Below are 13,458 nucleotides of genomic sequence, written 5' to 3'. Positions count from 1 at the left end.
ATGCCATAGGGCAGGGATCTTGACTCTCTAAGTTTTCATACGTCAGGGGAAGTAAATACACTTTTCTAGTAAGAACATCAATATCAGGCTACAGCAAACTAAAGGGAAAAATCCCACGACTAATGCTTTGATGGCTCCCAAATACCCATCTAGATAATCCAATCATTTGTTTCAAATAACCTACAGAGGAACTCATTTACAAGGACATAACAAGAGTTCATCCCTGTGTCTGCTGTAGGCTTGGGATACAGTTAAAATCTACAACTCTGTTCCTGATGGATTCTTCATAAGGTGCTCTGTTAGCATCGCCTGCCTTTTAAAAAGTCACTGCTCTTCTTTCCCACTGCGGAAATTCCAGATATCCAGGATTGTATCTATGTTTAGTGACCTGGCCCATAAATATGTTACTAAGCTTAATTAGCTAAGGTTTGTTCTGCACTCTATGAACTCTAAGCAGTAGTTTTAAGACTGCTGTGAAAGTTGGAATTTGCTGGCTAATACCAAATTTCTGCAGCAGTGTTACATATGCAAAAGACATTCCACTCTCTACTCCCAGATCTGTGGTTGTCACAGTGATTAAAACTCCATGTTTCCTAAACAATTAACTAGCATAGTCTATTAAACCTCATTTTATTACTTTGAATGAATTGAGATGGTACAATAATCCAACTCGGAAGCAAGACAGAATTTACATATCTTTTTCAGAAAATGGATGAGCCATAAAATGAACGACATGGTGGATAAACCCAAATCCTAGCGTCTTCTCAGTCTGTTTTGCATTTAATTTTCTCTGCTATACTATAAACAAGTTTTAGCAGTGATAGACTCAGATTATGTAGAAATCAAAGACAGAGAAAGCTCTCTAGGCTTTAAACAGAACGAACACGTCACTCAGTGTGTTTTGACAAATTTAAATGTGCTATCAGCTCAAATGTTTGTTTTCTTTGACTAGTAGTGCTGGAGACAGTACTGCATGTTGTGTGTCCCATGCTGCAACTTTAATTCAATTTTGTGATTTGAAAATTTTTTCTGTTGGTGTTTGAAATAGAATATATGACCTGCAATTCATTTCTATTTCTTATGTAATTAGTAGCTGGCAAGTAAAACAAATTAGGTAGTTGATAAACACACACAATTATATTTTCAAAGCAGTTGTATTTATGCTTGGAAGGACAGACAGTTTTATGAATATGTAATCAAGGATGTAAAATTGGAAAGAAAACAAAATAGAGCATGGTTAATTTGGTGGTAGCGACAAATTAGCACTATGCCAAGCCCCCTGCACATGCACTGCCCTGATAAACTTGTTGTTGGCGAAGGTTCACTCTAAGAGGAGCTTCGTAATCCTTCTTCTGTGTTTGCTCTTCTTTATTACTCCTTTGAGAAAATATTGTTTATGAAATAAAGATCTGCACAAGCAAAGATAACAGTCCCCATTTCCTGCCTAACCTGTTTAATAACTAACAACCTGGGAATATATAGCTCTTTCTATTTCCTTTACATATTTGGCTACAGGTGTGTGCTGCACACCAGTGACTACCAAGCATTCATGAGCAGGTGTGCCTCCAAATGAAAGATGAAACTGAACTGAAAGTTTGTTTGAAATGGAAGTAAAACCTGGCAGATGGCAGCCTCCAGAAATAGCACCACTGAAACAGAATTTCTGTGCAGCTACTCCTCCAGAGCACTAGTGAGAACGGGAGGAGGACGACTCAGCAATGATCTATAGGGATAAAAGGGGAAAAATAAAAAGTAAAGGCAGTTTTAGAAGGCAAACCACAGAGGGGATGAGAAGAGGGAAATTAACTTCAGATGTCAACACATAAAAAAAGAACAAACTTAAAGAAGGACCTATGAGCAAAAGGAAAGGATTACAAGTATTTATGAGCCGGGTTTATTCCTAGAGCAAAAGAAAAACTACCAGAAATATTTGGAAAAAAATAATCATTTAGAGAAAGAAGATGAAAACTGATCAGCTATCAGGATCAAACAAAGAAGACTTCAAATCTTAACATGCTTTTGGTATATTGTGCAAAGTCACTATGCTGAAACAGATACATATCTATACTTTCAAAGAGAAATGGGGGTAACGGGACATGCCAAAAGGAACATTCAATAGATTCATTTTAGGTATTTTGCAAGATAAAACTGTGACGAAAAGAGCCACGAAGATGCTGAAGGGAGTGGAGCATCTCCCGTGTGAGGAAAGGCTGAGGGAGCTGGGGCTCTGGAGCTGGAGAAGGGGAGACTGAGGGCTGACCTCATTCATGGGGATCAATATGGAAAGGGGGAGTGTCATGAGGATGGAGCCAGGCTCTTCTGGGTGACAACCAGTAATAGGACAAGGGGCAATGGGTACAAACTGGAACACAGGAGGTTCCACTGAAAGATGAGAAGAAACTTCTTCCCGGTGAGGGTGCCAGAGCCCGGCCCAGGCTGCCCAGGGAGGTTGTGGAGTCTCCTTCTCTGCAGACATTCCAACCCACCTGGACACCTTCCTGTGGAACCTCATCTGGGTGTTCCTGCTCCGGCGGGGGGATTGGGCTGGGTGAGCTTGCAAGGTCCCTTCCAGTCCCTGACATTCTGGGATCCTGCGACTTTAATTTTTTTTAGTATTTTTTTCTAGCAAGATAAAATTACGACTAATGTGAGAATGAAGAGAGGAGTAATCCCAAAAACAACATGCAATGTTGTTGGGTAACCCTCTGTGAATCACAGGGCACAACAAACCATGAGATCCAAGCACAGACACATCTCCAGATGTGCGTTTCCCTCCTGCATGGGCAGCGCGCACCCCAGGCCGAGGGCTCCGGGGCTGGGGCTGCGCATTTGGCCACCACAGACACAGAGCAGACGCTGAAGGCCAGCGGCTCCCCAGCACTCTCACAGAATCACAGAATGGTTGAGGTTGGAAGGGACCTCTGGAGACCATCCAAGTCCAACCTGCCACTAACGCAGGTTCACCAGAGCAGAGAGCACAGGAAGGTGTCCAGGCGGGTTTGAATGTCTCCAGAGAAGGAGACTCCACAACCTCTCTGGGCAGCCTGTTCAGGGCTCTGGCACCCCCAAAGTAAAGAAGTTTCTCCTCATATTCAGATGGAACTTCCTGTCTGTGCCCATTACCCCTCATCCTATTTTGGGCACCACCGACAGGATTTTGGTCCATCCTCTTGACACCCACCCCTGAGATATTTCTAAACATTGATGAGATCACCTCTCAGTCTTCTCCAGGCTGAACAGACCCAGATCCCAGTAGTTTCTCTAAGTTACAGCTTTGGGGGTTGCAGTGCCACTAGCAGAACCAGTGCTTCCCTTATGCAATCCTGTTTACCGCTGACTACAACTTCATGCAATTATTTGAGCCTAAATTTCCCAGAAATGCCCTAAAGCTGAATTTGAGAGGAAATGACACCTAAAGTGATTCAGACTTTGGCCACGTCCCACTGGACTGACCCTGCACCCTTCCTCCAGCCATGGCAACACCTCTGAACATCACAGTGGCCTTGTAAGAGCAACTCATCCTTATCAGGGATACAGGCTTTTGTGCCTTTTACGGATTTGTGCATAGTTCCACTCTGCAAGGCCTAACTACTTCTCAATAAGAAGGTTTTAAAGTGTCTAAATCACTTTTCAAAATGAGACTTTGCCCAGGAAAGTCATATGAATCTTCGGAAAACAAAACAAAAAAAAATATAACTGATCCCAGTTTGATTGATTGACATTAAATGAATCCTATCATTGCTTTCTAAGTAAGGAGGCCAGAAGAAATGAGTTGCTCTCCATTCACTGTGCAACACACAAGGTAGAAAAATATAATGTGACAGAGCAATTAGAAACTGTAAGGATCACATCTGGATGTAGGAATAACCTAAAACTTGAATGTTCCACTTTAGAAACGTCTTTTTCATTCAATGTTGTCTTTTGGCTGCAACTAATGTCAGACCACTCAGTAGTCTGAAATCAGCAGATCACGGGCAGATTACTCTGAGGACTTTAAGAGATCTCTAATTGCGCTGCTGCTATTCTGCATCTTGTCATGTAGGGGAAGCTGACAACCTTGCCTCCTTGACAAAAATGTTACAGATGATTCAGACGAGTTGCTCATGACAACCACTTTGCAAAAATCTTCTAATATGAGTCACTTTAGGATGATTCATTTACTTTTTCATAATTTTAAAATGAACTTCCCTGTGTGAAAGTTTAAAGACCTTGTTGAAGAGACAATTCGCAATTGCAAAGCTCTATTTTTTATTAGAGACAGAACAGCTGCTTTGCCAAAACAAAGCTCTTCTGAGCAATTTTCATCTTTTTTCTAGTCTTATAAACCAAGCCTAATCTGAGTGCAGTGTTGAAAACAGTGACATCAGATGTTCTGCAGCATGCGTGGGTTACTAGGCGACACTGCAAAGTTCTGCGATGTTATCCAAAATCCCAAGCTTTCCCAAAACCACAATCATTATATTGTATTCATCCATCAAAGAAACGTCTGGTGCAATGAAGAAAAACACTTGTGAAAAGTTTCTTATTTGCATCAATAGTTTTTCTTAAAAAGTTAATGATACCTATCTTAAATAGGAACTGAGGTTTTCCTGTACAATGAATATTTGTTTTGCAAAGGAAGTGTAGGGTAACTCCTTTACAAATTTGGGAGCTAGTGACATCTATCAATTAGGGATTTCTATATTAGACTTGAGGTCTAACATTTTTTTAAAATGTCCCCAGAAGCCCAGAATTCTGACCAGTCCTTAACAGACAGCTATACTGGAAGTGACACACACATGTACTGTCTTAATATATTTAACCGGTCGCCGTGGCTGTGTGGAACAGTCAGTAAACTTATAACCAAGGGAATCCCCCTCATACTGGGGAATTTCATTCACATTTCAACTCCCTGAGAGCCAGTGTCTACAACTCCCACGTGAATAGTCATACACAGCTTAGCAGAACTCTGTAGAGACCAAAACCAAAGTTGTCGTCATCGCTGCTATACTGATGGACTTCTGAGTCAACAGCATGGATTAACGGGCCTCTGCTCAATACAGAGAAGCTAAACAGACAGCGCCAGGTCGAGGGAGGAAATTAAATTACTCCTTAGAGTCAATTAACAGTAAGAGTGTGACAGGAACACCAAAACCAAGGGAATACAAAGTCAAATTTGAAACTATGTCCTCATCAAATGCTGCTTTCCCAAAGGACTGCAAAACAGCAGAAGATTTTAACAACTGGGCATGCTTTGCTCTGCAGTTGTTATGTCTCTGGAGGGAACCGAGGAGACACTTTCAGGAACCCAGATTTCACACATCATGTTTGGAGGTTAAACCTGTGATGCCCAGGTGGAACAGCCCAAGGCTTCTGAAGATGCCAAAAAAACCCCTTCAGCTACACAAACATCATTCAGAAAAAAAAAAAAAAAAAAAATTACATGTTCTTATTGTAAAACAAATAAATAACCCGATGTGCAATGTGCGGATCCATACAATCAGCCATTCCGAATGAACGAGCACATATACTAGAAAGGGCAAAATCTCTGTCTTCCGTTATACATAAATTAGTGCTTTGTATTTATCCACTAAAGCAAGACTGAATAATGATTAACTTGTTGGGAAGACAAGAAGCTCTAGAGTAAACTCTCTCCCCTGTTATATTTGTGCCATTCTAGCAGTTTCACAGTGCCCTCATTTTCTCAGAAATTTGGATTTCAACTCTTCTGTGATATTTTATGAAGAAAGCAGAGTTTTCTCCACATTCCCACAGGGGCTGAACTCTGAGTTTAAGTAAAACTCTCCAAGTCTCTCTCTACTAAGAACAAAGTTACACTTCCATATTGTACCTCTTTAGGAAAGAACTGTAGAGAAAACCTGGTACTTACGAGCGATGTGAAAGAAGAACATTTGCACATGGTTCTGGAGATCTTTCTGGGAAAACTGTTCAGCTATTCCATAACACCTATTAAAGGGAAATACTGTTCTTTCTTATTTCAAAAATATTCTCAACTCAAGCTTGCTTCCTGCCTCCAGCAGCTTGTTCCCTCTCAAGCCTGTTGAAACAAAGTGCTGTCCATCAATATGCTATTTTCCTTGGTATCTGCAATACCTCCGCTAACAGCCTGAAGCAAAAGGAAGCAAAGATGATGAAGGTGTTTCAAACATTCTCCCTGATGGTCAGAAAAACCGAGCACTGGAAGAATACAGCACTGCCTAATGAATGGGACAAGGTAGACAACCACTAATACAATGAGATACATCGGTAACCTTATCTGGCCCACAGATCTATGCTTCTATTATATGCTAGCACTAGTCAAAAGCAGAATTATATACCTCTTTACGTTCATTTTTTATTTCGCCTACACCAAAAATACAGGCATTCTTGTTCGTGCAATGCCTCTCCAAATCTTGAACAAATTCTTAACAAATCTTTAACACAATCAGCTTCCCGTCAAAACCAAAAATGTTAACTCTTAAGTTTTTCCTACCTCTTCTTCTCTCCCTCCTTAACCCATCAGTCTTCTGCCTCCCAGATGTAGCTGGTGTAATATCTAATAAGCTCCAGTCCTAGGTTGTAGGATAGCCATAAATTTAGGTATCATGCAAGAGCGGCAATGCTCTCATAACTTAACTTTAATAAAACCCTTTGCAAACATGCTCCTTTATTTCATGTCATGCATCTATTTATCAGTAAAAGAGACACCTAAGAAAAACCCCACTGATAAATCAAACACATTTTAACTTTCTGTTTGCTCAGATATACTTTATCAGCCAGGTACTAAAAGTTCTACGCAGAGCCTAAAAATTGCTATGAAAATTAACTCAGTGTGCTTCGATTGCCGATCTAAAAACACACATCTGTTTTCACCCTGTATCATAATTCTAAAAGACAATGTCATAATACTATATTTTATTACTATGCCACTCTCTTCCTTAAAATTTTATTCTTTTATTCTTTGAGCATCTTCAGAGTCACATCTAGGTTGCTGAACCACCAGCTCATGGGATTCTAGCAGCCAAATCCACATTTGGTAAGATTTCTGTCAACGGCCGAGGTTCACCCGTTGTAGGGTGCACACTGAAATCAGCACATACAACCAAAACCACTGCTAATGCACATGACTGCAATCCAACGTGTAAGCTGTGACAAGGCACAGAACCCTTAAAGTTCCTAAACTCCCAAATTTAAGAGAAGCTTTAATTCCCTCTTCTGAGTATTGATAAATCAGTATCTGTTACAGCATCTGCTAACATGTTGCACTATCTCAATTACGCACAGCTACTCCACACCTGATGGCAGCATTCTTATCTGCTGCTAACACAACACAGTAGTACATTAATTCCGCCTCTAGACAATTAACCCCCTGTCTGAATCATATTTGACAGATTTAAGTTTCTCAGGAACTCAAAATACTTTATTAAAGGCTCCCCAGGCTAAATGCTAACAGCCCTAATTCTCTTTTTTATTCAGCTCCCCCAGGGAGGAATAAAAGAGTCAATTTAGCTGACTAGCCTTTGTTTTCAGAAGCTGACAATATCAAAGAGAGCTGTAGATAGTGGATATAATCCTTCAAATACAAGATTTTTTGATGTTCAGCTCTAAGTGAAGTGGATGCCTAAGTTACTAGTGTACATAATAGTTGCCCCTTGAATTGAACTATGTAATGAATAGAGAAATATGAACTCACCAAGTTAAAAGCTGAATAGCGCTAGCACAAAGCTTGATATTAATGTTGCTTTCATTAAACATCAGGAGGAAGAAAAAATATAGAGAGCCCCTTTGATTCTTTTAAACTACTATTACTGTATCAGTGTCTAGCAGCAGAGTATTACTAACACATATGTTCTGGTACACACTGGATTTTCTATCCTTGTATTATACACTTCAATACGTTTTAGTTAACATGATAAGCATCTGATTTGCTTCACAGTAGCTTTATAAATAGCAATACTGTCTAACAGATCCAAAGATCTGCTAGAAATTATCTCAAACTGCGTGAATTATCTTGCAACATACAGGCAAAGCCATGCCATATATGCAAATGTCTTGCAAATCCCATCTGAAACCACTCAAAATAGAAACTTATATTTTACTACAACACTTTCGTAGTGTAATAAGTTCACTTGCCTAATTCATTTGAAAACGTCTTATCCAACATCTTGAAATTAGTGCCTCAGAGAATTTGAACAATTCATCAAGAGCCACAATGAAAATCTACTTGGACACCAAAGTTTGCATATTCAGTATTGGGAAGGGAAATAGATTCATGGGTGAAAGATGAAAAATGCCCTGAAAGAAGAATGAACCTTTCCTGAACAACATTCATCATTCTCTAAATTTGGGGTTGGCAGCACTACCAGCCTAACTAGATTCACATCAGAACCCGACATCATTGAGACCTCTACACAGACAACTAGTGAGAAGCCAACGGGATGGCAACCAGGATCAGATTCTGAGTATTAAATTACTCAAAAATACATGAAAATACAAGACAGCTGAGATGGCAATCTGTCTCCCTCTAACCTCCTGGTCAGTACGGTGCAATGGGAGCATCTGCAAAACGTAACTGACTCATCTGGGCACCTTCAAGGTGCAGCTCCCCAGGGGATCAATGCTGTCTCTGAAGACTGTCCTGGCAAAGACTTTTTTTCTTCCATCAGTATTGTCAATGGTTTGCAAGTTTGGTTTTTTAACAGAATCCTTGAAAACTCAGATAATAAAGGAGAAAAAAAAAAAAATCTGAAAATCTATAAAATTTTACACAACACCTATATGTAAACGCAACCAAAGCAGTATCTAAAATATAACATGCAAGCAGTCACACGGTAAGAGATAACAGCATTATGGGTGAAAGCTCCAGTGAGGCAGTTGTTGGAGGTGGGCAGCAGGACTGGAAGGCAAGAGGCAGAGAGATTCACCGGGAAGCAGAAGGGAGGAGGAAGGACCTGGCTCTGGCGCAGCGGTCTGGTGACAGCAGCGGTCCGGTGACAGCAGCGGTCCGGTGACAGCAGCACACGCTACTGCACTGGCAGACCCCGCTGTGACAGTGGAGTAGCACTTGAAGAGAACTTGAAGAGTTATGAGGCAAGCCTGGGTAAGAAGGGTGATTGCAATTCCATCTTCCAGCGCTCTAGAGATGCTTGTTTATTAAATTTCTTCTAAATATCTTGTAGTAAAGCAACTTTAGAAAACTTAACACAATAAATAAAAATAACATAAACTTTTAAATGGATAGTACTAAATGTCAAATGTGGTCATTGAGTTTTAATGTACAAATGTTTAATTAGACCTACCTTATTGCATCTTTTCAGGTAGCATCTGCTAGTCTCTGTTGGCAGACTTTGCCAGAGAACAATATTTCATCTGCTTCAGGGAATTCAGCAACACCCATTTCCTTATTTTTACAGTAATATCTTGTGACATAGCAACATTACTCTGAGTATAAACACCAGCATGCATATACCTTACCATGGATTCCTTTCTCATGTAATTAGCCCTTTATTCATAATTAGTAATTGGTTATAGGGTGCTCATGTACTAAAGGAAAGCAGAACTAGATCTATATATTATATACTTTTACAGTATAGGATAATTAAAACATCAGACAGAGTTTTTCTTTTGCTTAATCTCTTTACTAATAGTATGAATGACAAAGAACTGAGAAAGCTCTTGCTTATTTCTACTGTGTGCAGGATGTTGTCATCCTGAAATGCTGTAGTTAACAGATCTCATAATACTTCAACTCACAGGATGAAGCAGTTTCCTAAGATTAAAAAGGAAGGGGTGGTTGGCTTAATTAACCTGCTGCTACTAAAAAATCTAAGTATATTAATTCCACATTTCTAAATGGTGCCAGATAATAATCTTTTTCTTATTAGCAGAAGAATTCTTCCCTATTTCCATTTCTAATATGTATTCTTTGCCCACACAAGGATAATTGCAATCCTCCAATAAAAGCAGCTTTTCACAAAAATTCAGAGTCTCACAAATTAAATTGATGCAGCAAAACAAACAAACATTTAGACTGCTGCTCTTCTCCAACTGAAATATGACAACAGCTGTAGCCATGGCGTAACAGAGAAAAGTGGAGGAAAATACTTAGTTCATCTTGATATGACCAGGGAATTGAGGGAAGCAGAAGAGTGAAAAATGTGACTCACTGTGTTCATGGGCTGACTTCGCAAAGTGGGCATAGCATCAATTTCAAAGTGAAAAATAGCCCCAAACATTTTTAAAAATCTATTTATCCCCACACTGTCTCTAGAACATTCAGAAGTGATGCTGCACATTCTCGGTTATAGAAAACTCTCACTAATTTCGATGAACATTTAGCAAAGTCATTCCTTAAGAACAGTTAGGAAATTTTTTTAGAATATTATTGGAATTTCCACTAAGCAGGCTTTTATAAGTTAAGTCCAGAATGAGCTGGCAGACTTGCACCTGGAAGCTTGCAAAACACCAGCCAATATTACACAGCTATAACCAATGTTATTAATCTTTCATTTTCAAGAACATTAACAGAAAACTTCTTTGTAAAAGGGAATTCAAACAATATACAACTCACGTCACTTTTTAGCTTTCTACAAGGAGACTTTTCGCCCACTATTTATAACTAAAGCTAACAGCTACATACTATGACACATAGTATAAGTTACAGCTCTATACAATAAGTAACTTCTATTTCACCCATTCCCTAGTAGCAGTTACTAGTGGTGAATCCCAATGTGGTATAGTCTATCAGAGCAAGACAGAGATTTGACATGTCAGAGCTAAGGGATGGAATCAAGCAATTCCATGAAAACACGCAGCTCCAAAGGGCATGTACAAAGAGGAGGCACTTCCCACTGAAGTTGAAGGACCACGCAGAGACAGAGGTTTATATCAAATAGCCAATTCTTAACTTCCTAACCTATTGTTTTCCTGTCAATCTTTGCATTCCTTCCTGAAGTCTATTATAATGATGTATTTTTAGTCCGCTTCTCCAAGAAATGAGGCATATGTGGTTGTGTTGCCTGGCCATCTGTCAGTTTGCTATTTTCCCTCAAGCACATTTTGAACCTGTTGAACAATTTCAGCCAATTTGACAGAAGGCTAAAGGTCTCAGACATACAAATTTCTGCCTATTTCATCAAAAGCTACAGCTAAAAGAAGAGAAAGACCCAGCATGTTGCTGCCTACGTGTGGCTAGCCAGGCAGCTGGCACATCAGACACAGTGCCACCAACCCGGGCGACAAGCAGGGGGTATGAGAGGGAGGCTGCAGACCTGGGAGAGGACATGGAGTTGAGCTCAATTTACCTGCAAATCCGTCAGAAGCCGTGTGTGCTTCCTCAGCAGGGCTTTGCATCAACCAACAGAATTTTACTACAGCGGCATCTTCAGGCTTCAGCCAAAAATCAGGCAATATTCACAGGAGGATATTTTGTTCTTCTGGGTTGGTTCATTTTTTATTTTTTTTTTTTTCCTCCAAATAGCTTACAATCTAAGACAAAAACAGAGAAATGGGGCACATTAGTGGTAGGAGTGGAAAGAAGACCAGAGATGGTGTAATCGTTTCATAACCGTGTATTGGTCATTAACTCAGTTGACCACAATGGCCAGAGGTCCAGAATTCCCAGACACCAGCTTTTCCAGCTAGTTTAGATAATCTCTGGTTTAGATCCATAAACACTGGGGATTCTGAGTTATTCAACTACACATAAAAATCTTGTAACCATCTTTGGTTATTACATGCTTGTTTTTTAGGTAAGAACATTGGAAATTCTGTACTAGGTTTGAGAAAATGTTAGTTTAGACTTAGTATAACTGTCTCCCGCTGTCACCAGGCAGAAAGGAGTATATAACAAAAAGGAGTGATGATAATTCCACTGATGCATGTAACTCCAAGGTATCAACAATTTAGGTTTTCCTGAGCCAAACAGTGGCTGTATCCAAGCAATCATGTTTAATTGTCATTGCTGTTTCTGTTCTCTAGTAAGCTACCTAATTTCTTTTTTATACCTATTTACAGTTTTGTATGGAAAAACTTCCAGTAATAAAGAATTTTGCAACCGAATATGCACAAAATTGCACTTCTTAATTTGTTTAAATCTTCCGCCTAATAGTTTAAGGAACTTCCAGTTTCCTGTTACGGGAAAAAATAAATGTTTGTTATCTACCTGCCATCTTCACATTATTTGTGATTTTTATAGATGCCCATCGTATTTTCCCTTTCTAGATGGAAGAATCCCAGTCCATTTGGTATCTCCTCTCAGAAACCTTTGAGTGCTTTTGACCACCTTTGACCATGCATGTCACCCTTTTCCACACATTTCCAGTGCTGGGTATTTCCTCACTGAGAGAGCAGAACGAGAACTGCACATTCAACACATGGGCAAATGGGGAATATATGGTGGTGTAACAACCTTCTCAGCTTTGTTCTCATTTCCTTTGCTAATAATGCTTCAAATTCTATTTTAGTGCTAAGAAAGGCACTAATACTTAAAGAGAAGTCCACAATGATGCCAAGGTTTCTTCTCTGAACAATAACAAAGGATTTAGAGTCCACTGCTGTGTATCTGTATCACAGTTTATTTTTCCCATGTGCATAAATTTTTGCAACACTAAATTTTGTATCATTTGTTCTTTCATTCAGTTGTGTTTCTGTTATTATTTCCATCTTTCTTCCACTCCCCCATTTTTGTTAAAATCTAAAACATACCTTCTAAGTCTTTTCTGTATTTCAAATTCAAAAGCATACAACCTTATCTTTATATCTTTGTGGTTTGCACCTTCAAGTTTTACCAGGGACACTAAAGTAAATTATAATAGTGAACCTGGTTTGACAGTACCAAGGAAAATGTTAAATTGGCTATAAGATGACATACTTAAAGTCAAATGCATTGTGTTAATTTTCCTATTTAACAATTCAGTCACTATCAGTGCTTTCATCTACATCCTTCTGCAGCTTCTGGTCAGGGATTTTGTGTACCTCACAGATATGTATATAGTGTTTCTGTCTTTACATAATGAATATTTTGAAAACATTTCCTGAAGCCTATTGCTCACCATTAGCGCCATGTGAAATTATCAAGATTATTTGCACTGTGATTAGCAAGTCTTAAATACTGTTTTGTGCGATGAAGATACACTGTGACAATATTTGAGCGGCTCCGATGAGTCATGCAGATCTTGATTTCAGGAGAGCAGGACTGCATAACCAAGCGCGAGGCAGCAGCCTCGTTGGCAGCGCAGTCACGTCCGGCCTCCCTCATTGAAAACACAGTCACATGCCATTATGCTACTTTTTATACAATATGATATCCACCTATTCTTAGCAAGCGTCATGTTGAATGCAAGTGGAATAACGTACGGCACGACTGCCCCTTGTGCTATTTTAGACAAACACAGAGTGAAAGCCAAAGCGTTTTCACGGACCGCACGTTTAGGCAGAGGGGTGTTGCGTTAGGATTCAGAAGTACTCTACTTACCCCAG

This window comes from Caloenas nicobarica, chromosome 12 (genome assembly GCF_036013445.1).
Source record: "Caloenas nicobarica isolate bCalNic1 chromosome 12, bCalNic1.hap1, whole genome shotgun sequence".
NCBI lineage: Eukaryota > Metazoa > Chordata > Aves > Columbiformes > Columbidae > Caloenas > Caloenas nicobarica.
Note: the sequence above shows the minus strand (reverse complement) of the source record.